Source organism: Portunus trituberculatus, chromosome 15, assembly GCF_017591435.1.
Source record: "Portunus trituberculatus isolate SZX2019 chromosome 15, ASM1759143v1, whole genome shotgun sequence".
Lineage (NCBI taxonomy): Eukaryota > Metazoa > Arthropoda > Malacostraca > Decapoda > Portunidae > Portunus > Portunus trituberculatus.
This window is the reverse complement of record NC_059269.1, coordinates 19,307,083-19,332,949: the sequence shown is the minus strand read 5'-3', so window position 1 is coordinate 19,332,949 and position 25,867 is coordinate 19,307,083. Positions and strand designations below refer to the sequence as shown.

At 41.6% G+C, this 25,867-nt stretch overlaps 1 long non-coding RNA gene across 1 annotated transcript in view; it reads right to left on the bottom strand.

Moving 5' to 3' along the window:
- LOC123504093 overlaps positions 1–25,430 on the bottom strand; it is a 33,730-nt gene extending 8,300 nt beyond the window's left edge. The window contains exons 1-2 of the long non-coding RNA XR_006674699.1: positions 25,094–25,430; positions 2,996–3,082 (exon numbers count right to left, since the gene is read on the bottom strand). This is a non-coding gene — a long non-coding RNA (uncharacterized LOC123504093). The remainder of the gene's footprint in view (positions 1–2,995; positions 3,083–25,093) is intronic.
- Between the last annotated feature and the right edge of the window lie 437 nt (positions 25,431–25,867).

Sequence of the window (25,867 nt, the reverse complement as noted above, 5' to 3'; positions counted from 1 at the left end):
CTCTGAGCCAAAGTAACTTAAAGTAGCTTGGTGACTCCTCCCTTCGTCGCACAAGAGGAGAAATATCTTGCAGTGTACCTCCTTTTTCTTCCCTCCACCCTGTAACTTACTGGACGAGAGAGAGAGAGAGAGAGAGAGAGAGAGAGAGAGAGAGAGAGAGAGAGAGAGAGAGAGCAGGTGGTCTGAAGGCGACACAAGGGCGGCAACAGATATGACCTGCAGGTGACAAAGGATGTCGAATGTCAGGACCAAAAAAAGCGTCAGCGGAAGAATGGACGTAGAAAACGGGAACGGAAAGGAAAGACTGTAAAGAAAACTCTGCTGGGGAAACGAATAGTGGCGGACACACACATACTACAGACGGACAGACAGACAGACAGACAGACGGATTGACGGACGGACAGAGAGACGGACACAGACATAAAGAAAAACATACTACAGACAGACGGACTGACGGAAGGGCAGACGGACACAGACAAAGAAAAACATTCTACAGCCGGACGGACAGACAGACGGATTGACGGACGGGCAGACACACGGACACGGAAATTTAAAGAAAAACGAACCAGCAACAAGAAAGACGCATAGATAAGAGAGAGAGAGAGAGAGAGAGAGAGAGAGAGAGAGAGAGAGAGAGAGAGCACTTATTAAATGAGGTTCTGTATTTTCTGCAGCCCTGATGACGATATTAAATTTTTCTCCTCACCTCAAATTCCCAAAGTTTCACAGCTTCCACAAAGAGGCTGATTTTTTGGCCAAACTTTTCTTATATTTCTTTCCTTCCCAACACTACACTATTAGTCTCTGTTTGTCTTCTTACGTGTCGCTCTGGATACGTCTCAACTCCTCTCCTTCCTCCTTCCTACTCTATTCTCTCTCTCTCTCTCTCTCTCTCTCTCTCTCTCTCTCTCTCTCTCTCTCTCTCTCTCTCTCTCTCTCTCTCTCATTCTATGCCTGTGTCTGGATATTGTTGTTGTTTGTTTGAACTCTTTGAGAGAAATGATTGTGTGTTGAAGATAAAAGGTTCTCTCTCTCTCTCTCTCTCTCTCTCTCTCTCTCTCTCTCTCTCTCTCTCTCTCTCTCTCTCTCTCTCTCTCTCTCATTCACCTCATATGCTTTCACTTTCTCTTTCTATCATTCTGTCGAACACCCTTTCTTAAAAATTCTTACACGTTTTCTTTTGTTTCCTTTCCTGAGAGTGCAAGTTAATTTACCAAGCGCCTCTGCCCACCTCCGTCCCTCGCGCCACCACCACCACCACCCCTGCTCCAAACAAACTTTTTTTTTTATTTTGTCGCCTCCACACTCTGAAGTTTCCCCTCTCTCTCTCTCTCTCTCTCTCTCTCTCTCTCTCTCTCTCTCTCTCTCTCTCTCTCTCACCAGGTTCTTTGTCCCCTCTCGCAACAACACGGAGATACAAACCAGCGCTATTATGCCAAGCCTTGCAGCGCCATCTTCACCTTGCAATCTTTCCCAAAGGCCGCTCCTCAAAGCCCCGTTCCCGTGCTCCCGGCGCGGAAACACTCCAGAGGCATAATACCCCAACCTGAGGAAGTACAGGCACAATGAGCTGGCGAAGCACTGTGCCCTCCAAACTCAGCAGCGATTAACCCGAGTCAACATCAAGCTAGGAGCCACAAGGACGGCAGTTTGGCAAGCCTAGAGTCCCTGCTCCCGGAGTGTATATAGACCAGCTCCACAGAAACCTTTCTTCTCTCTTCCCACCACTCACTCACTCACTCACCTTCCCATCCATCCGCCTCCTCCACACCCACTTCCCACCCACCTACCTAGTCTTGGAAATTACGCAACCTCAGCCATTTTTATTTGCTCCTTCCTTTCTCTCTCCTCTCCTCTCCTCTCCTTCTTCCTTCCTTCCCAGAGTCCAGAAGCAATAGAATGAGGCGGAAGAAATCTGTCGTTCCGTGTGTGGTTGGGAAATACTGTTTGTTCTTTCCAGCGAGTGAAAAATGCCTGGGATGTCCTCGAGCATTAAACTCGTGTGTACACACACACACACACACACACACAGACACAGACACAGACACACACACACACACACACACACACACACACACACACACACACACACACACACACACTAACAGGTTACAAAAAGAAAATAATACGCTCTATATATCACCAAACAGGATTTACCACGAAAAATACCTAAAAAAAAAAGGGAAAAAACACTAATTTCCTGGTAAAGGAATAAAGAAAATTGTGAATAATGCCAATAAAACCCAGTGTGTCGCCGTTTCCTCCTCCTCAACATATACATCCACACAAACAGACTCCTACAATTCCTTCCCCCTTCCCTTTTCCTCCTGTCCCTGTCCCTCTCTCTCTCCCTCTCCCTCTCCCTCTCCTTCTCCCTCTCTCTCTTCGCTCAAATCCCACGAGAAGAATCACAGTGACCTTCCCTCCACACACAGTTGGCTTAGTGTTTTGTATGTTGGCGGAAGGGGAACGCGAACAAGCGGTTGCGGCGAGTTACAAGCCAGCAGGGTGGAAGAGAAATGGGTCTTGACGGCCAGATCTCGAGGGTGCAGTTCGCGCAAAACAAACATCCGAATGCATCTGCCAAGCCCCCTTCAGTGTGTGGCGGAGAACTTGCTTACGAACTAACTCACGGTACTTACTAACTTACCTTCTGAATTCCTTCCTATAGAGAATGCACTGCTGGGGTTATAAATCCGAACACTACAGGGAACAAACTATAGCTAACCCGATGTATTATACTGCTGACTAGCTAAAACATACTACCTCGATAAGTTTTCTTCTGATCTCCTCCCCATGAGAAAAATACACAGCGTAGGTTCTCCGTCGTGGATTATAGCCGCACACATATGGAACACATTCACTCCCTTCACGTACTTGCTTACAAACTCACGGTATCTACTAACTTCTGTGAATTTCTCCCTATAAAAATATTCCCAGTGGAAGCTCGTAGTTGTGGAGGATAAATACGAACATATACAACAAGCTAACCCACCTGATGTATTTGTCGAGCCATGTATTGCCTCGTTCAGCAACTGCTGAAGGGGAGGGGAGGCAGGGAGCCTGAAGCATTCCACTCCATCTATTGAGAGAAAAGGAATCCAATTAAGGAAATGAAGTCACTACTTTAAATTCCCAGATTAATCATGCACTCTTTTATCAATTTCCCTTCTCCCCTACAGGCGAAAATAAAAGAAACAAAGTTGCCCATTTGGAATGAACCGAACAATAATTTCTTTATGGACTGGATTCTTTGTTTCGGAATAAGGGGTTCACACTGGAGCAGCGGCGGTCGGAGTGTGCGGTGGGCATTGGTTTCCTGCCTCCCTTGCCTGGCGGTGCGAGAGGCAGATACGGCGGAGCTCGCGACCTTCCAGCACTCAGTCTTTTGGAAATATTCTTCAGGGGAAATGTATTGTTAACTAAAAGGTTATTAAATTTCGTTTTCTCTCTCTCTCTCTCTCTCTCTCTCTCTCTCTCTCTCTCTTATTATATAAAAAGCGATCTTGTTGTATGTAGTGATGTGGTATGGTGTGGTGTGTCTGGTTGGGTTAGGTTGAAGTGTGTGTGTGTGTGTGTGTGTGTGTGTGTGTGTGTGTGTGTGTGAGGGGGGGGATGTGGCGGGGGACGGAGTAAGGGGGAGACAATAATGGCAAGTCTAAATTCCGGTTGCCTTTCTCACACACACACACACACACACACACACACACACACACACACACACACACTAACGTGAACAAAGCAGTACAGATAACGAGAGTAAACTGTATTTGGGGGATAGACAAAGACTGAAGACAAACAAAATTCCAGGCTAAAATAACATTACTTTGCACCACGCACCTGTGAACCAAACAAATGCCATTACCACGCGGTTAAAAACACGTCATAATGCAAAGTAATCTGAAAATAACGTTACCTTGTATGCGTACGTGTTCAAACAAACCACAAGCGTAAACAAAGTGACAATTAAAAACACTACATTTTATTTATTCTATTTATTCATTTGTTTATTTTTTCTCTAACCTGCGCGCGTCATAAATAAATAAATATACACATCAATGTCCACAGCCACATCTGCGAGAGTGCAATAGACTGACAGCCACACCGTGATAGATCTAAAAAAAAGTGATATCTGTCCACGTATGTAAAAGTCTCACGTCACAAATATCACTGAAATATTCTCTCTCTCTCTCTCTCTCTCTCTCTCTCTCTCTCTCTCTCTCTCTCTCTCTCTCTCTCTCTCTCTCTCTCTCTCTCTCTCTCTCTGTCTCTGTCTCTGTCTCTGTCTCTGTCTCTGTCTCTGTCTCTGTCTCTTGTCTCTGTCTCTGTCTCTGTCTGTCTCTGTCTCTCTTGCTCTCTCTGTCTCTCTTGCTCTCTCTGTCTCTCTTGCTCTCTCTTGCTCTTGCTCTCTCTTGCTCTTGCTCTCTCTCGCTCTTGCTCTCTCTCTTGTATATCAGTACATTGCGTCTTAGCTCAAGTCAAAGAGAAGTGCAAAACAAAACGGTAGAGTATACACAAGGAGATGGACACACTGAGCTAAGTTGTCAACACAAAACACTCAAGGACCTTTCCCAAGTAATAGGGCAAAAAGAGATCCCGGGTTCCCTTCCCCACGCGCACCGGCTAGTGAAAGAGGACAGTAGAATTTTTTTTACTTATTGAGAGCCTCCGCTGCGTACAATCTCCAGCGACAAAGACCAATGGTGAAGGATAGTAATGTCATGTGATATTTTGAGACAAGGGAAAGATTTGTAAAATTGCTTCCGGACACGCGAAGTCTGCAGTAACCGTGGTGAAACATGACCCGCCAATCAATAGTTAATGTACCACTGAAAAATATGGATACATGTACACGGAAGGAAAGAGATACAGACAGATGGACAACTGGAAAGATGCAGGCAGACGAAAATACAGATAGACGGATAGAAAGACACGGTTAGATGAATAGACAGACTACCGCGGAGGTGGATAGGCAGATAGAAAGATGAACATGTTGAATAAAGCGACAGAAACAAAAACACAAACACAAACACACACACACACACACACACACACACACACACAGATAAACGGAAGAACAAAGCTGAACAGATGTATATGCAGAACAAAGACAGACAGAGAGACAGACAAAGAGGAAAAGAAACATACAAAACACAGACAGTAAGACAAAAACAAGAAGACAATTATATAGATAACACAGACACACGAGCAGACAAACAAAGACTAAAAGACGCAGAAATAGGCAGACGGGACCACCAAAAAAATAGGTAGACCGATTGAAGGAGGAAAAACAACATCCAGATCACAGAAAAACAGAACAGACTCTCTGACACCACCAACACCTTCTCTCTCTCTCTCTCTCTCTCTCTCTCTCTCTCTCTCTCTCTCTCTCTCTCTCTCACACACACACACACACACACACACACACACACACACACACACACACATACACACTCACTCACACAACACACAAACACGCGCACACACACGCGTACATACACACACACACAAACACACACACACACACACACACACACACACACACACATACACACACACACACACACACACCTGACTCTAACCATAATGACTAACTAAAACAAAAAACACATCAGCCATTACTAAACACATGAAACAAACAACAAGCAAACAAAAAGGCTTCGTTCGACCAATGTGAAAAATGTGAGCCCCCCCCTCCCACGCCCCCTTGGGCCACACTCACATGTTTACACTTTCAGTAACCGCAGATATTTATGCCAGCAATATTTTCCGCTCCTCGTCCTGGGCGGCACAAACCCGAGGCCTTTGAACACCACAACCACCACCACCACCACCACCACTACCCGACCAGAGCCATATTTCGGGCCTCACTCACCAACACCCAACGCCTCGCCTAATGTTCTTCAGTGAGGCAGTAACGAGGGACAGCACACAACATGCTTCCGTCCTTCGTACCCTACCTGCCTGTCTCCCTAGGGTTCCGCTGCCCCCTCGCTAATCCTTGCTCCCTGCGGTTACAAACTGAACAATTAGGAGAGAACCATTGCTTGTTACTGTGTTGGGATTATTGTAGTAGTAGTAGTAGTAGTAGTAGTAGTAGTAGTAGTAGTAGTAGTAGTAGTAGTAGTAGTAGTAGTAGTAGTAGCAGTAGTCGTTGCAGTACATGAGAGCACTGACTGTAAAGAAAAAAAGAGAAAAACGAGGAAGAAAACAAGAACAAGAAGAAAAAGAATATGAAAACAATACACCATCACCACCACCACCACCACCATTAATAACAACAGAACGGACAATAATACAATGATGAAATACCCGCCATTAATACACGCACATTGGCTCTAATGGCAGCCTTGAGTGTGGCCTAATTATAATCAAAGACAGATTTATTGTTCCCCTTCATGCTTCAAGTACACACCATTCACTTTAATACGCAAAGTCGACCATGAATTAATTTTCTATTTTCTCTACACCATTACGTAGATATGACCTGCTGGTGATGTGGTGAGTAAGAGAAAGTGTTGACCAGAGAGAGCTGCCGGATACGACGCAATGCCAGTAAATGACGTCAGTGATTGCATTTAATTTCCAAATAGGTTCGTGTTAGGATCATAAAACTACACGAATAGTCATCGGTCATAAAAATGAGTTGACGCAATATGGGTGGGTGTGAGGGAGATTATGAAGATACGTGTTTTACATAGACAACCAAATTTAGCCGTCCTGTTAGGTTTCGAGACTCTTTGGGTGGGTGTGGGGAGGTTATGAAGGTACGTGTTTTATATAGACAACCAAATTTAGCCGTCCTGTTAGGTACTGAGGTTCTTTGTCCATTTAAGCAAGTAAATCTGACAATGGATGCACTAGTTTGCTCATGTTTGCTTCGCTTTCACTTTACCATTTGAATGTTTCATCTTTATTCTACTCCTTGTCGCCTGGCTTGTCCCGTGACCTGCGAAATCGTTGGGCTAACTACTTACTGGTATGTGTTTTTTTTATTTTTTTTATTTACCAATATATACTGATAAATATAAGGTTTTTGGCAATACTTGTTGTGAATTCTGAGGTTTTTCCTAATTTATATATGCTAATTAGTGGGTTTCAGCACTATACACTGTCAGTTCTTTGGGTTCGGTAATTTATATTATTAATCCCATTTTTTCAGCGTACACTATTAGCCGTATTCACTAAGATATGCTGTTTATTCTGTAGTTTTTGTTAAAATATACAGTTAACACTACTAGTTCAGTAATTGTTTTGTCGCATAAAAAGATCATCATTTGAAAATTTCTTCAAACAAAAATTCAAACAAAAAATATTAATGCACGACACTTTGTATTCTAAATTACATCGTTATATATTCTGTACATAATACATAACTCACAGTAGCAGGGGCGGCAGCCAACGCACTAACCACATTGCACCAAACTTCACAACACCATATCAAGCAGAACAGAAAGGCACGTATTACAAAGGCATTGTTTAAAGACCCTGTCCAGGAATGGGTGAATCATGCAGGTGAAGGGAATAATATAATGGAATATAAAATGAGGTGCAGATGGAATAGAATATGGTGTGTAGTAAGATGTTCAGATGAAAAGGGGAAAGGGAAACGTGATGTGAAAAATAGAGGAGAGAAACAATAATCTGTCTTATGGAAATAAATTTACGAAACTTGTATTTCAACATTAAATAAATAATGGTGTGGAAGGATATTACCTTTCCAGAGAAGAGGAAGCTGTATTTAGCGACGGTCAAAGGTAAGGGTGGAAAAAAAAAACATTAAACAAACTCAACTGGAAAAATGCAGACAGATGAACACGGAAACGGAGAACTTACGGGAATGAACATTTAAATCTTCTATAAATGAGAAATAGTGAAGAAAAAAAACATTGATGTTCCGGGATGACTCCATAACAAAGAATATCAACGGAACACCTTTAAGAACGTGTCAGATAAACATTTCAAAACTTCCTGTTCAAAAGACTAATATTCCTATAGATGATGTTTCCAAGGACTCATTAAAGCTTATATATAAACCAAACAAAAGTCAATACTGTCAAAATAAGCCACAAAATGAAGACTTAAGACGAAAGAAAAAAAATAACTACAAAAAAAAGGCAGGAAGCGTTATGAGAAAAAAATTTGATTCAAGCTTTTAAGAGGAAATTAGTTTTACTCATTCAAATGTAGATACGATGAAGGTTCGTGAACATCAACACAAAACATAAAATCCCTTGTAAAGAGGAAAATATTTTCAAAGACTTAGAGTAACAGGTGAGGGATCGCATTTATGGTCAGAAAAATATAACTGAAACAAAAGACAGAAAGCTTTGAAATACGTCGTAAAACAAGCGAGTGTGTGATGTGGTGCTGAGTGCATGAACCGAACTTTTCTTATGAACAGTTGAAATTAGAGGTTTTGAGAAGGTGCGGCTTCATATCAACGAAAAATCAAGTAGAAATACATCACGTGGAAGAGAAATAGCAGCTTTGCGCGAAAAATTGAGAAGTTTTAAGAAGATGCGGGTTCAAATTAACGAAAAATCAGGTAGAAATTCATCACGTGGAACAGAAAGAACAGCTGTGCGTGAAAAATTGAGAGGTTTTGAGAAGGTACGGGTTCAAATTAACGAAAAATCAGAAATACATCATCACGTGGAACAGAAAAAGCAGCTGTACGCGTAAAATTGAAAAGTTTTAAGGTGCGGGTTCAAATTAACGAAAAATCAGAAATACATCATCACGTGGAACAGAAAAAGCAGCTGTACGCGTAAAATAGTAAGCAGTATCCCCTGGGCGGTGGATTTTGTTCGTTCAGAAGCGTGTGCCCGAAGGTGGTGAAAAAAAGAATGAGAGTTGAGTCTTAAAAGTAGGATCAAAGGGTGACAGTCAGACAGTATGAAAGAACAAATACTCGCAACTGTCCCCCACATTCTCTGAGTACTGCGTGGTGTGCTGGTAAATGTAAACGAGATACGGGAGATGAAAACTGGAACCAGGAATTTAAGTATTATTTGTAAAGGATCAAGTTATATTTTTGTTCATACCTTTTAGCGGCAAGTCATATTTTCGTTATAACCTTCTACTGGCTGTGTTTTATTTTGCTTCTACATTCTTAATACTTCTCGTCAAATCTTTTAATTTTATACCATTAGAATATTTCACAACCATTAGTATTTTTACTTATAAATTACTCATACTGTATTTCCGTTTAAACCTTTCAGCGTCCATACTTATGAGATCTTTTGTGTGGTAGTCAAACAGCATCACATTATTAGAACATTTAAAACCTATGATTTTTTTTTACCTAACTGAAGCACTCTAGCATCTTAACTTCCATTACCTTCAGTACCTTCAGTTCTATCTCCTTAAATAATACAATGGATCCATGCATGCTTTGGGGTCCGAGGGGTCTCCAAGTGCACGGGTTCGAATCCTGTCCACGGTTCGAGTATAGGTTGGGCTTCCTCGCTCAAGGCAACGGTTTCCTAACGGGTGGGCTTTGAGATAGGAGGTACCCAAAAAGTATCCCCTTTAGCCCATAAATTCCCGTGAAAACCCCCACATGGTATAAATAAAAAAAATAAAAAAATCAGGTATCATATTAATGTTAGGAAAATCGTGCAAGTTGGATTGTCAATGGTGGCACTCAAACTCTCCTCAGGTAAGATATTCCGTCTTATCCCAGCGTCAGTAACCTTCAGGAGCTTTCAGGAGGGAAAGGAGGGGCAGGAGTTAATTATATAACATCCGGTCGACACTGTAACGAGAAGGGTGTTTCCCTCAGGCCATGCATACCAATGTGATGCGCGTCTCTCTCTCTCTCTCTCTCTCTCTCTCTCTCTCTCTCTCTCTCTCTCTCTCTCTCTCTGTTCATTAGGCATTTATCTACACATGCTCTTCCCTTCCCCTTCCTTGCAATAAGCCGCAACTGCGCGCATACGTCAAGGCCTCAAGGTGACAAGGGCTACCACTACACCCACTCCAACAACCACCCACACACCCACACCATCACCATCCATCACATTTCCAGACAGTTCACAACCACAGACTCCTGTTTTTACCCTGCCATATATCAAATACCGTACACTTCGCTTTCTCCTTATGGTTTCCCTTCCCACTCTTACCATTTTTTCTCCCCTTCCCCGCAGTGGCTGCCGACCATCCACGTATTATAAAGTATGTGGGGTTCTCTCAGTCTTTTTTCTCTCTCTACTGATGCTCCATTTGCTTGTTCTGTCCCCGCCACTTAAAGCTGGACTCTAGTTTCTCCTCTCCTCCTCCTCTGCTATTCTTATGACCACCTCCCGTTCTTCCCAGCCTTGCCTTGCCCAGCCTTGCTCTGCCACGCCTAATCATGCACCGAACTCTGTCTTCCGGCAGAGAGAGAGAGAGAGAGAGAGAGAGAGAGAGAGAGAGAGAGAGAGAGAGAGAGAGAGAGAGAGAGAGAGAGAGAGAGAGAGAGAGAGAGAGAGAGAGAGAGAGAGAGAGAGCTACATCTAGGTCAAGACGAGGTCATATGCTAAGGAGGAACTTTTTACCTGGAGACATACGACTCACTCTGGCTTTCTGGTTGCTACAGTTTATCATGCAATACTTCCCCGGCCGCCCATTTGCCCTCCAGCCTAGACACAAGCCCTGGCCCGATTACACTGCCGAGGCGCGAGTTTAATCATTGCATAGAGATAATTAACACGTGAATAAGTAAATGTGTTTAACTACCAAGAATTGCGTGCATCGATTTTATGTTTTAAAGTACGTGATTTGCGACTTAATTTAGAGATTGAGTCTCCACTGCGTTTAACTTAAAAGAATTACTACTTGCCCTATTTCTCTTTCGGTCGCTCTTGTAAAGGATTGCCACACCACGTAAGTATTCTCCAATGTGCGGTATTTTTTCTTACTTCTTCAGTCACACACATCATTTCATTTTCTTCCACTGCATTCATAAAACATCTATTAATCTTTTAATACTTGCCCTATTTCTCTTTCGGTCGCTCTTGTAAACGATTGCCACAGCAGTTTATTTCTCCAATGTGCGCTATTTTTCTTATTTCTTCAGTCAGATTATTTTCTTTTCTTCCACTGCATTCATAAAACGTCTATTAAATTTTTCTTTCTCCCGTAAGGTGGATCTTTCGAAAGACTTGCTACGGAGTTTAATTCCAGTGTAGGGCTCATGATATCTTGCAGTGTGCCATTTTTTTTCTTGTGTTCTTGCGTTTTACATTACTATCCTTAGAAACATATCCCTCACTAGTTTTGTCATTGGTAGTAAAATATTCAAAGTACAAGATAACTTCCAACTTTCATTTAATTAAGGCTTGTTTGCCAAATACTCGTAAACTTCATTAATTTAGTCGCAGGATTACTATTAAATTTACTGAGGGCATATCAATGTGCGCTCTCCAAGACACGGAGTTTCTTCAAAAGTAAAACTGTTTTTCATCGCACTTATCAACGACGATTTTTATGTAGCACGATGAATAGCTGAGAAGAGCTTATTCCAGACAGACTGAACTTTTTTTATTTTTAATTTGATAATAGGTTGTACGTAGTTCTCTGGTGGAAATCTACAAATACACACACTCACACTCACACACACACACACACACACACACACACACTCTCTCTCTCTCTCTCTCTCTCTCTCTCTCTCTCTCTCTCTCTCTCTCTCTCTCCCATTTCAAGACCTTTCTATGTTTGCCGTTTTTCTTTTTTTAGTTTAAGGTTTTTTCTTGTTTTCGTTTCATTTTCTATTTTAATCCTCGTGTGTGCGTGCGTGCGTGCGTGCGTGCGTGTGCCTGTGCCTGTGCCTGTGCGTGTGCGTGTGTGTGTGTGCGTTCCCAGATCTCTGTTGCAAGGTCTGCGTTTCGCTCTTTCATTTCCACACACCTCGCCAATCCCTGCCTCAATTGGCCAGTCTCGGTGCGAACGCCTCTGTTCTGGCCTTATTATTCCACCTTTCTCTTACGAAACGCTGCCGATATACACGCCTCGCTCGCTCCTATGCTGCAGGCACGCTGGTTACGTCACAAGCGCCACCCATTAGGAATCCACTGGTTTTAATTGGCGTGTTAGGGAAAAATCAAGCCATTATTGTGGTCATTTGGTGGGTATTACTTCTTACGAATGACTAATGGAAGTCTGTCACGGTGAAAAACTATGATGAAGCGGCCGCCTGTGCATTGGGAGGTTTATTTAGGTATTAGTGGGTTTGGTTTGAAGGATATCGAGGTGATGGATTACTGCGAGGGGAGGAAAGGGCTTAGGGGTATTCACGAACTAGGCGGCTCCATCTTGCGATGCTAAGCCTGTAGTAAAAGGATTGAAAGTTAGATCTTGGCTCACAGTATTGTCTTTGTGGGAGAAGAAGTGAGAGACAGTAATTAATCGATAGTTCCATTATAAATCCTTAGATATTTAGCATCACTATATTCAGCATCACTATATTCAGCATCACTATATTTAGCATCACTATATTCAGCATCACTATATTCAGCATCACTATATTTAGCATCACTATATTCAGCATCACTATATTCAGCATCACTATATTCAGCCTCACTATATTCAGCCTCACTATATTCAGCATCACTATATTCAGCATCACAATATTTGGCATCACTATATTCAGCATCACTATATTTAGCATTACATTACAGTATCGTTTCATGTTAAGTATTTTGAACATGGAATATGCAGTTTATAACTTTACACTTGAAATATGTAACTTTTCTCATCATTTCGTAATTTCCTTCCCCATAACTTTAATTTCAGAGGAACTTTCGCACCATGTATTAATTTCATATCTCTTCAAATAATCATCGCTTTTACCTCAATTCGTGATTTTTCGAGTCCTTCTCTGTGTTCAATAGCTAATAACATTCAGCTTTCTTTAAACAAAGACGACTTACTAAACTTGAATTGTAACATATTTCACCCACTTCTCTACAATTCAGAGTCAACATCAACCTCTCATCATTGTTATCCCCGTCAAGATACGATTCCATCCGATGTCGCTCCAAAATTCACTTAAAACATGTTCTATTCCAATCTGCGAGCAACAAACATGCCAGACTGATGCATCGAAAACCTCAATAAATTTCCTGCACCGCCGCTATCACTCTGGTCTTCATTGAGCCGAGGGAAGGGTCTAGTCCAGCCACGGGTGATGGTCGGTGACGGCACAGTGGATCACCAATCACAGCCACCCAGAAAGCATAGGAAGACAAAGAATCACGTACACAAATGTTTATATAAGGATGGTCAATTAATGGGAAGTGTATACAGCAGCAGAAAATAAAATAAAAATTATGGGAAGTCAATGGAAAGTAGACATTAGCAAAATTGATATATGACCAAAACGAAAAAAAAAGTCAGAGAAAAGTGACAGCAGGTGAATCAAATCCATGTGATGCGTTTCCACCTCAACAAGTATCCCCTTCAGCCCATAAATTCCCGTGAAAAGCCCACATGGTATAAAAAAAAAAATCAATCAACTGCCGTGAACCTGCGAGATTTCTATAGTTCATGCTGCTCACCAATCGGCAGCCTCTACAGTATATACAATAGACAACTTGCTGGAAGGAGTGAATATGTGAGGAGGGAAAGGGAAGAGAAAGAGAGAGGAAGGACAGGAAGAGGCAGGGATGAAGGTAACTATCACAGCAGTCTTTACAATGATGGTGAGGTTGTTTGTTCCATAAAATTCGCCTCTTTTATCAGACCGCCATCAATCTCTCTCATCCCGTCAGTTAACTGCTTCCCTTGTGGTCTATTCAATATGCTTGTATTTCCACGTTTACTGCTCTTTCGAATTTCACGAGCGTGTTTCCGTCCCTCGCATCAGTCAAGGCAGAGGGGAAAGAATGTGTTGCATATTCCAATCTTTATTCCATCCACTTTAAATATTTATCACCGGCCAGTATCTCCGATGCGTATTTTTACTTTGTAATTTCAAGTTTTTTCTTCATCTGGGGAATCAAACTTCTCCAGAAATCAACACTACATAAAGGAGTTAACCAGTGTATTAAAGTCCTATTTTTTACTTTCAAAATTCATTAATATACTTTTTTTTTCTTTCACCGCCTGATTAATCAAAATTCTCCAAAAATTAATACCAGATTGCTAACATTAATGACTTTTATACTCTCATACTTCATCACTACGTCTGACTTACTTCCTCTGCACTTTCATAATTAAGCATCTTTCTAAAACTTCATTTGTATTTACAGAGGCTTGTATCGCTGCGGAAGTACACTGTATGGCTCATTTTCTTTATGTACTACAAGAATATACGAGATTGTCGGATTTTCAAGCAAATATCAATTACCTTTACTCAAATAATTTCTTTTTTTTTTTACTTTTCCCTTCTCCATTCTGCTCAATTGGGATTACGTCTCTGAAGTCTATGTGATGTGAGTTCGAAAATTAGGTTCCTGGATCGAGTTTTAATTACGTTAAGTTTCTTCTTAAAACGAGCCCAGGTCTTGGGATCCTGTACCCTTGTTTTTTTTTTTACCTAGCAATCAGCGAATCTTTGCAGCAACCACCTCACTCCATGCCTTTTGTCCAGCTTGTCTGACGAAATGCGCTTCAAAGTTATTCTAATATTATGATACACGACAGTTTTGAGGATGTTTTATATCATGCATTAGGAGGTAATGGAATAATCTCTCACTAATGGCGCTGGGAAAGCAAAACTCTTGGCTGTTAAGTAGGCAGACAAGTCTTTTTAATTTCGTGCTTTTTTCCTCGTGTTGTGAGGAGCCTACACTCTAAGGACCTTCAGTTTGAATGACGTTTTGAGACTGATACGTGTTAACAGGTTATAAGTAATAGTAGTTATAGTAGTTGTAGCAGTAGTAGCAGCAATAGCAGTAGCAGTAGCAGAAGTAGAAGCATCAGTAGTAATAGAGCTACCATAATCACATAAGTCTTCGTCACTAACAGAGAGACAATAGGGAACAAACTGCTGCACGCCACGACCCATCACAGCAAGACTAATGGACATGTTTCTGTGTGCTTCAAGAGCGGATTCACATTCACGAGAAGAGCCTCAACTTCACCAGAGCAGAGAGGTCAGGGCCAAGCAGCACCAGAGAACGAGAGGAGAGGCGGAGAGGGAGACGAGTGTGTAAGGGCCGAGCTGGCAGTCTCCCAAGAGAGCAACTACACGGGCGTGGGAAACGGTTCCTGTGATGATGGAGTAATGTAAACAAATGGGTCATGAGTGAATAATGAATAGAGGGAGAGGATACACCAGTACCTCGCCCGCGACAGGGATGAAAAAAGAGAAAAATTATGTTAATTATTAAAGCTGAAAGGTGGTTTATAAAGAATATTGCTGGTGATATCTTAACATGTTTCTAAGTTTATCTACTTATTTCTGGTAAATACCTAGCTTAGTGCAGCAGTAGCAGCAGCGCAGTAGTAGTAGTAGTAGTAGCCGTAGTAGTCGTAGTAGTCGTAGTAGTAGTAGTAGTAGTAGTAGTAGTAGTAGTAGTAGTAGTGGTTGTAATAGTCGTAGTAGTAGTAGTCGTAGTAGTCGTAGTAGTCGTAGTAGTAGTAGTAGTAGTCACTGCAATAACAGTAGTATTAGTGCTGCTGCTGCTGCTGCTGCTGATGATGATGATGATGATAATAATGGTGATGATGATGATGATGATGATGATGATGATGATAACAACAACAACAACAACAACAACTACAACAAGCTGAAGGCTCGTTTCAAGAAACTCCCAATCTGCATTCACTTCACTACAACCCTCACAAATAACTGAAAATTTCTTTGCACAACTAATTTCTAAATGGACCCACCAATACAAATTAAACATTAATACTTCTTCTTGAAATATGCTCTTCATCTTATCCGTCTACCAGCACATTGAAAGCCCTACCCGCAGTGTGTGTGAGTGTGTGTATGTGTGTGTTGAACAAATATAAACATCATAAACAAAATGACTAGGTAGTACAATGTATGTGTGTAAAGGTAACTATCAGCACCATACGTGTACTGTGGACTTTAAACCCATCACGATATGAGAGAAAAGACAACGCTAACATCACCACGACGGAAATTGGAAGTTGAAAGGCCAAGAAGATGTACTGAAGTTGCTCGTAATGATTTCATAATGATTTCGTAATGACAATGGTGGCCCAGCAGGTGTAGCATTAAAGTCATTGCTTCCCACACAGGGTTCAGCTTAGGGAGTGAGAGTACCACTGAGACAGATAAGAGAAAGTCATCTGATCACTTAGGCTTTTTTTGTAATAAGTCAGATAATGGAGTCCGCTGTGGAGAGAGAGAGAGAGAGAGAGAGAGAGAGAGAGAGAGAGAGAGAGAGAGAGAGAGAGAGAGAGAGAGAGAGAGAGAGAGAGAGAGAGAGAGAGAGAGAGAGACCCACTACACTAGCGAGCGCCGCGCGTGTGTGTGTGTGTGTGTGTGTGTGTGAGAGAGAGAGAGAGAGAGAGAGAGAGAGAGAGAGAGAGAGAGAGAGAGAGAGAGAGAGAGAGAGAATGAAATACATATGAGGATATTTCATACTACACGAAGCAATTGAGGCGAAATTTTCGTTATTGCAGAGAGGAATTAATTTTCATGGTTGGATAAACGGCTTTCCTCTTAATTGTGGTGCTCGGCGGAGTCTTTCCAAAATATTGTAATGCATTCACGGCACCAACAGGCGAGTATTCCCTTGAATGAGCAATTTGATCAACACTAACACGCACGTCTTCCAGCACGGCATAGTTTCATAACAAGAGTACACGTCCAAGACAGCTAGGATTTCTATAAATATTTTACATATATACATTACCCCATTTTCCATTTTCCAGCTACTAATAAATAGGGAAACCAAAGACACACATAGCTACATCTTATATACTCCGTAACTCTTCCTGCACCTATCTATCAATACTCACTGGAGTAGGAATATATTCTTTAATGACCGAACTAAATCCAGACTTATCAAAAACAGTTTACAATCAGTTATACCTATCGCTCTCCTTCCACGAAATTGAACCTTGGTAAGTGTCCACACATTTGAATGCCTACACTAAATCGAAACTCGTAAAAATGAATTCCACATCAGTAATATATTTCTTGACTTCCATAACAAAAATTAACCTACTGTAGTGTAATTGATTTCCAATACTGAAAGAAACCGATTCTAATTCCTTTGCTACCCACAAATGTTGCTCATCGCATTATATGTATCGCTGTTGTTATGTATGTGACGTGCTTGTATCACAATAGGGAAGGACTGGATAACAGGGAAAAAATAGAGGGAAGAAGAATTATGGCGAGAGAAGGGTGAGAAGGGTGATAATGACAAATCCCATACGAATATTGAAGCAGATATATATGAATACTGAGGGTCCGTACCGAATGGTCCCAGTCACGGTTTGCTCTCATCTGTCAAGAGTTGTATTTGCATCAGTATTCCGGCTTAGCACCTCGAGTCCCCCTCGTCAGCACTTCATTCCCTCGCGAGCCCGTGCGCGCATCAAGGCGAGGCACAAAGAAAGTCTGTCCTTTGTGTCCGGGTCACGGGATTTAAAGGATAAAGACACTCTCTCTCTCTCTCTCTCTCTCTCTCTCTCTCTCTCTCTCTCTGATATATTAATGATATCAAATCGAGCAGGAGATAATAAAGTCCTTTTAAGGGACGTACGCTCTTTCAAGGCAGAAATATCCTTCATATAAAGAGAGAGCCGAGTCTTCCGTGCCGTTCAAATCCAGGCACGTGCAGCCCTTCAGAGCAAGTCTAGGTTCCCGCCACGAAGATGCACGACTCGTTTCGTGAGTAAGACTAAATCTTTTCTGTCTGGTATTATCACTAAATCCCCTTACTCACGTGAAAATCCTTCATCAGATCTGCTATGTGCTGCAGAGATATATGGTTAATTTTTCGGATGAGATTAAACATTTCTGTCTGCTTATAAATTCATTACTTGCTTTCACAAACTAATTTCTAGATCTAATTTACGTGCAGATGCTCTCAGTCTTCGTGACACACAAATGCACTACTGGCGTAACTAAAACTAGACCTTCCTGTCTGCTACTACCACTAATTCACTGTAGAAATTAATTAATTCCTCCTTTAAACTAATTTCCAGACCCAGTCTTCGTGATGCACAAATGTACAACTTGCGCATTTAAAACTTAGCTTTTGTTTGTTATTACCTCTAAATCACTGTAGAAATTAATCACTGTAGAAATTAATTAACTGGTTTAGTAAAATAATTCTGGATTTTCAATATTATAGCTTAGAATGTCTTGAAGCTCGTAAGGAAGACATGCATTCACTAATTCGTTTTTAACCACTCCAGACATGCTTGAGGCTGCTCATAACTTACATGTCCCTCCCTCCCTCCCACTCCATTCTTCCTTGCCTCCCTCCACCAACTTCTTCCTCATTTTGCCCTTAAAATCTCCTTGGCTTGAAAATGGAGTGTGTTATCATTCTTAGGCTGTCATAATCGCTGAATCCCGCTTACCTTGCCTGCCCGTTAATATCACTGAAGGAAAAATGAAGATATCTGTTTTTCTCTCATGTACTTTTTCTTCTCTATGCTTCAAAGCCACGTGTTGCGGACTAGTTTCTACAGATTCTGGGCCAGCTTGTTATTATTTCTCCACAATTCTTGTATAAAATGAACGGTTATTGTTGACAAACCGCATTCATATTGCAAATCGTTCGTGTATCTACAATGATATCTCGATCCTAATCAGTGAAGTGTACCAATGCATTTCAGATGTTACGTTTACTGTATGAATGATGATATTAGTAACGGACGATCTGCTGTCTTGTAGTCCGTTATATTAATGGGATCAATCAATTCTGTAATCATATATTTTTTTTGTGTGTGTGTGCGTGTGTGCGTGTATGTCATTCAAGCTGCAGTGCGTGTCAGTTTTCGCTGTCTGCCATACACGAGTCAAGATATGTAAAAACGCATCTCTCGGCAACCCATGTGAAGTGACTTGACGTGGTGAAGCAGTAACATCATAAAAAAAATTATTACCTATTTAAAATTATATATCTATTAAACGGAAATTAACATCCAGCATTAAAGAAAGTTTTTTTTTCAGTAAGCTAGATGAAAAAAAAAATGTGTGGAAAATAATACATTACGAGTTTGCCAAGTTATACGTTTCATACCCCCCCCCCCCACACACACAGTATTTCTTCATATAAATTTTATCAGCAAGTCTTACATTTTCTAAAGTCTGCCATACTTTCCCATTACCAGTAACAGTTTGGGTAACGAATGGATCTAAGATTATTGGGATTCGAGAAACGAGGACGATTTTAGGGATGGGAAGGAAGAGAAAAGAACCAGTAAGATGATTACGAGAAGGAAGAAAGGAAGAGGGAAAGCAAAAGGAAAAAGGAGGAAGAAGAAAAGGAAAAAGGAAGAGGAAAAGGAAGAAGAGTAAGAAGAAGGAGAGGAAAAGGAGGACGAGACACTGAAAACGCAAAAAAATATAGTATATGACTTTTGGTAAGAGAAAAGAAACGAGAACAGGTTAGATAGTGAAAGGAAAGGAGAAAATAGATAAAAGCTGACACTGAAAGAAAAGGAGAAAAGACATTTATTTGTCCTTGACTTATGGCTAATTCTCTATCAACATTTAAGGGAACTGGCATTTCAAGTGTGCCTTTTATTTTTTTTAATCTTTTGTTTCCTTTGGCTGGTTTTCCCTCAAATTTAATAGTGAAAGAAAACAGGAGAATATAGGAAAAAGTTGACAAAGAGAAAAAAAAGAAAAGTAAAAATTGATGAAAGAAAATAAAGTAGAAAATAAGTCCAGCAGAAAACCAAAGTGGGAAGACAACATCAGAGGGGGCCGCTGCAAAAGTTATCCCCAGACTCTTCATCCAATCCGACAGTGGTGATGAAAACGATGGACGAGGAACTGAAATTCTCATTATTCATTCCTGCTGATCTAATGAAGGAAGGGAAATACGTGCAAATGTCCGCATCAGTTCCGGGAGCAGAGTTATGGAACCATCAAGGGGGGAAAAAAGGAGTAAGTAATGAGTCAGTGAACACAGGGAGCGGTGACTGAGAGGGTAAGAGACCGCAGTTCCTTCTAATTCTTGGGTTAGGGAGTGTGCAGGGAGATTAAGTGGAGGAAGAGAGTAAGGAAAAAAAAGATTTCATATAGGGGTACTGTTTTTAGTGATCCTTCCATAAACTTCTGTATTTTCTGAAGTGATGTTTCATGGAACTTGGAGGGAGTGTGAGAAGTCGGTAAGTTTAGTTTGAGAAAGGTTGACTGATGGGGTATAAACAATTTCTCCTGCACTCTCACTTTCACTCACTCACTCTACAGTCAGTCAGTCAGTCAGTCAGTTAGTATCTCTCTCTCTCTCTCTCTCTCTCTCTCTCTCTCTCTCTCTCTCTCTCTCTCTCTCACTGGGCCAGCTCAACATGACCCCCCTCCTACACAGATACCTCGCGGCTCATCCCAAATCACGTTCCTCTGTTGTGCCTCAGACTCACAAAGAAATGACCTGATCCAAAGTTTCCCGGGACAATCTCGACTTGCGACTCACGAACCTGGCCAACTCAAGAAAAAGCCCTATGGGAAAAATATAAAAAAGGGATAGTATTCTTGAAATTTACTGCTTTCTTAACCCCTTCAGTACTGGAACGCATTTCTACCTTGAGTTTTGAGTATGACTAGACGGTTAGGAAGGGTCTATGGCAGTCAGAAGATTAATGGTCACAGTCTTGGCTATTTTAATCCCCACACGAGTTTCTGAAGCTGTATAAAATCACCAGAATGAATAGGGTAATGCGTCATGCTACTGAAGAGGTTAATTCATGGAGGTACTTCACGTTACTTTCTTACTTAAGTTTATGACTTTTAAATTTACATGGACATCTAACATTATATATTTCTAAGTATTTTTTTAACACTATCTGTGGAACCGCGCAAAGATAATAGATAAGTAATAGTATTCCTGAACAAAAATAAGCAGAAAAAATATATCTCACTTTTCCTCTCGAATATGTTCTACTGGTAAGGTTTTCTTAGGAAGCTTCTGAGAAATATTCATCACAGTTTACCCATCCTTTCTAAATGAGCGAAAGAAACACTACCATCGCACTTCTTCGAAACGATTATGGTATGGAGAGACCAAAATTATGTGGCCTCGTAACCTGCACACACGGACACACTGACACTGACACACACACACACACACACACACACACACACACACACACGCGTAATTCTCTCTCTCTCTCTCTCTCTCTCTCTCTCTCTCTCTCTCTCTCTCTCTCTCTCTCTCTCTCTCAGGGCCAGCATCAAGTAATGGCTAAATATTTACTCCAACTCGTATCTTTAACTGCTATTTACCAACTCTTATGAAAACGACATACGTTTGTATACATTTCAACATTCACAAAGCCTCAGTCCTGAATTTCGTTCCGTGTTGCGAACTAACAAAGTGTGTTGCCACGGGGAAAATAGGCATTGTTCCTCCTTTAATATGCGATACATGAAAAGTAGCACATCTCTTCAAACTATAACCGGATTCACTTAATTGGATCCATTAATCATAAGGAATTACAGCATATTTTTTTTCTTAACCTCTTAATTCCATCACTTCCATTGAAAGGGACTCATCCATACAGCAATATGGTATAGAAATATTCATACACTAAGAAAAAATATCAATTACTTACTTTACAAGACCATTTATTGCCTCAGATCTTAAATTCGTCATTTTCCACCCAAAAAACTACCGAAACAACACAAGAAATCAATACAGCATTGAAAAAAAAATATTGGTCATAAAAATATATACACTACACTCGCCCTAAAATGTGATGCATGCAGGCCCAGAGAGAGACGAAGGGAAGGAAGGCAACTCGCTGCAGATACGTAGAAAAAGAGATCATTGTTAGAATCTCTGACGTGTTGATCTACTGATATTATACACCGCGTTTTCTTAACCTCTTCATTACTGAGACGCGTTTTTACCATGCGTTTTGGGTGTGACTAGACGATTTTATTGACATTAGGAGGGATTTATTAAGGTCAGAAGATTAATAGCCCCAGTCTTCATCATTTTAATCCCCACATCGCCAGTAATAGGTAGAATGAATATGAAAACGGGTCATCGAATTGAAGGAGTTAACAGTACTGAAGAAAGACTGCAGCAGGCTATCTATTGTATCAGGTATGGTCTTTTACTATTATATGTTCGAAAGAGATAAGGAGGAATAATAGGAGGTGGGGAAGAGGAGGAAGAGGAGGAGGAGGAGGAGGAGGAGGAGGAGGAGGAGGAGGAGGAGGAGGAGGAGGAGGAGGAGAAGGAGGATAAATGAGTAGATGGAGAAGGGAGGAAGTGATGGAAATGGCATGTAACAAAATCCTGGTACAAAATAAATTTCTTTAACTCTGACTTAATTACAATATACCTCCAGTGAGTAGTGTCAGTAGTTTTGTATAGATTGATTGTATAAACATCAAAATTACTACGTGATCTTAATTAAAGGCATCAATGATTTTATCTCTGTTAGCTATCAGTGAGATCTCAGAATGACTAAACTTAAACTGCAGTCAAAAAGCTGGTAATAAGCGATAATAAAGAACACATGGTTAAAACTAGATATATTTTTGAAAGCTTTTTACGCAAACCTCTCACTCAGATTTCTTATCACCGCCAACACAGCTCCTCAATAACTCATCACAGTAGTTACCAGACGTCCTTCACACTCCAAGCAATTACCTGCACACAAGCACACAACTTCCTTCATGATAAAGAAACTAATCTGCTTTCTTTGTCACGTCACCACCAGCAAGTTTCACCATGACTTACGTTGCATTGCATTGGGGGTGAACCTCTTGACTCTCTCTCTCTCTCTCTCTCTCTCTCTCTCTCTCTCTCTCTCTCTCTCTCTCCTTCCATTTCCTTGATCCCGGTATAATGAAATGCGCGGTGGTGTCTTCACTACGATAAGATCTTGCTTAAATGAGAAGAGAAGGGAGGTGGTTCGCAGTCTCCATTTCTAAAGAATACTCCAAAATAATGAAAGGCAGCAGAAGACACGCAAAGAAAGCTGAGTGGTGGGGTGAGCGAAGTGTTCCCTGTAGCCTTCCTCTTCCCTCCCAGCCACACAATTACTTAGGGCACTTTGAAATCTTCCACCTGAGAGAGAGCTGTTCATGTCGAGTGTGATCATTAGCACTGACTTGCTTCTCCATGTTGAAACGATACAACACAAGGAAATATATCTATTCCCAAGTAATATATTCCATATTTTAAGGATTTCTTATCCGTACCTTCACCTGATTGAAAAATATTATAGTGGTATTCCACGATACTGTGTGTGTGTGTGTGTGTGTGTGTGTGTGTGTGTGTGTGTGTGTGTGTGTGTGTGTGTGTGTGTGTTTTCAAGCCTTACAGTTAACAGCCTAAAGCGTTGTGTGTGTGTGTGTGTGTGTGTGTGTGTGTGTGTGTGTGTGTGTGTGTGTGTGTGTATGTGTGTGTGTGTGTGTGTGTGTGTTTTCAAGCCTTGCAGTTAAGAGCCTAAAGCGTTATATTCAAGAGCAGGAAGTGCGGGACCAGAGTTAGCCAAGAGAAGTGTTCCTTTTACAGCATCTGGGAAACAATGAGACGCAGGAACAGGCAGCCGTAAAATGCTAAGCTGGAAACTATAGGAAATTCCAACGACGCAACACACACACACACACACACACACTGCACTTTCTGTATGCAAGTGGAATTAAAATTCTCTCTCTCTCTCTCTCTCTCTCTCTCTCTCTCTCTCTCTCTCTCTCTCAGAAAGAGAGAGAGAGAGAGAGAGAGAGAGAGAGAGAGAGAGAGAGAGAGAGAGAGAGAGAGAGAGAGAGAGAGAGAGAGAGAGATTTGATTTGATTTAATTTATTGCGCTCAAAAGACTAAGTACGATTACAGAAACCGAAAGTGAAATACAAAGAAACATTACAAAACTTGGAAAAGTACAAATTTTACAAAGTACGAAAATAAAGCAGGTGAAAAACAGGGAAACATAAGAAAACAAAACAGTGACATCCGCCAAACTTCGGGAACCGCGCGAGGACGACGTCCTAGGTATCCCCCTTCAGGAGGTGACGACACACCTCAACAAGCGGAACACCTCTGGGCAGCAGACCCTCGACCTCAGGGCAGTGGAGACAATGGTGTTCCAAGGTGTTACTGTCGAGGGCACCACACATGGGGCAGGAAGAGAAGTGAGGTACGTCTGGCAGGCCAGCGACCTCCCACACCGGCCTGTAACCGAGGCGGAGCCTGGCGGACACCACATAATGCCGCCGGACCATGACTCCTTTGCGACGATACTTGTAATTGTGGAGGCGAAAGGAGTCGTAATGCCGGGTGGTGATACCTTCTTCCCTCTGGCAGTCTCGGGCTTGGTCGATGTAGAGAGAGAGAGAGAGAGAGAGAGAGAGAGAGAGAGAGATGGTGAGGAAGGCGGTAATAGCAACAGCAGCCACCTCCTTTTACGAGGTTTTGGGATCTTTTTGTGACTTTACGTAGCTTCAGAGACAATTGACAACCTTCGGGCATTACGTACTTTTAAATATCAAGTGTTCATGCAGGAATTTAGCAGCAATGTATGAAAGGAAGACAACAAACAGTGCTGCTTGGTGATTGGTGCTACGAGGAAAGGCGTAACCAATCATGGGGCAAAAGAATGAAACCGCGGGAACTTGATCAGATCCCACAACTTTTTCCGATTACCGTGTGAACTGGAGTTAATTACCTTCTGAGCTCTTTGGTGTGTGATGTCGCAAGACGTAGTAGTCAGCCAGACCGGGCAAGCTCAACTAAAGCACACAAAAGGACCGAAATACATTATATAATAAGTCGCAAAATTATCCGACGACAGCGGCAACGAGGAGTAATTTAGTGTGGCAGGGCTTGGCTATCTCACGGCCAGACAATCATTATAATTATAGTTATTACATACATACTATACCATCCACTTCAATCAGATACTAACTAGAATTTGTCGCCGCCAGATTCGAGCGCATACGAACACTTTAGAGATGATACAAACAGCAAAACATAAATGCCTTTACCTTAACAGTCCGCCGAACAATTCCTCCGAGTTCCTCTTGTTACACCGTAACACCTCACCGGCAGTTAGAGGTCTCGTGATGGGTTCCAGCACTCCATAAGCCCGGGGTTTACCACAAGCTTAACATGTTCTAAATAAATCAAACAAAACTATCACTTCGTAAAAGTCGGATTAATTAGACGTAGCGGTTGGATGTCGATATTACGTCTTATTTTTTACGCATTTACGAAACAAAGCAATAGTATTAGAGGGATATTTAAAGGCAAAATACTCGACTCATGTCTTGGTGAGAGGTGGTAACTCTAATCTAGGCGTGTACATGTTGCCAGCTGCCTCTTTTCCCAACACATTGTGGTAGTTTTTTTTTTTTTTGTCGTAAAACAGGGGTAGCATGGAGACACCTGAGTCCATTATGAAAGTGTATTTACGGTAGCACAATACACAACAAGTGTAAACCGAGCGAAACGAGAGGCAGGAGGCGTGGCATGTCGCCTGAGGCGGCGGCGAGCGAGGACTGAGAGGAAAGACGTGACGTCAGACAGAAAGGGAGTATAGGAAAAACAAAGGACATGCTAACATAACATATCTATCATTTCCTCATTCTACACACTCACTCTACGTATCTCATTGTAACTGACACGTATCGCAAAAAGAAACCAAAGTGAAATGCAGTTCATGAAGCAACACTACGTACATTAAGGAGAGCACTGCTGGCGGTGTGTGGGAACTCATCCCGCCGTTCTTTGTTCCGCTGCTGTCCCGGTCCTGCCCGTTC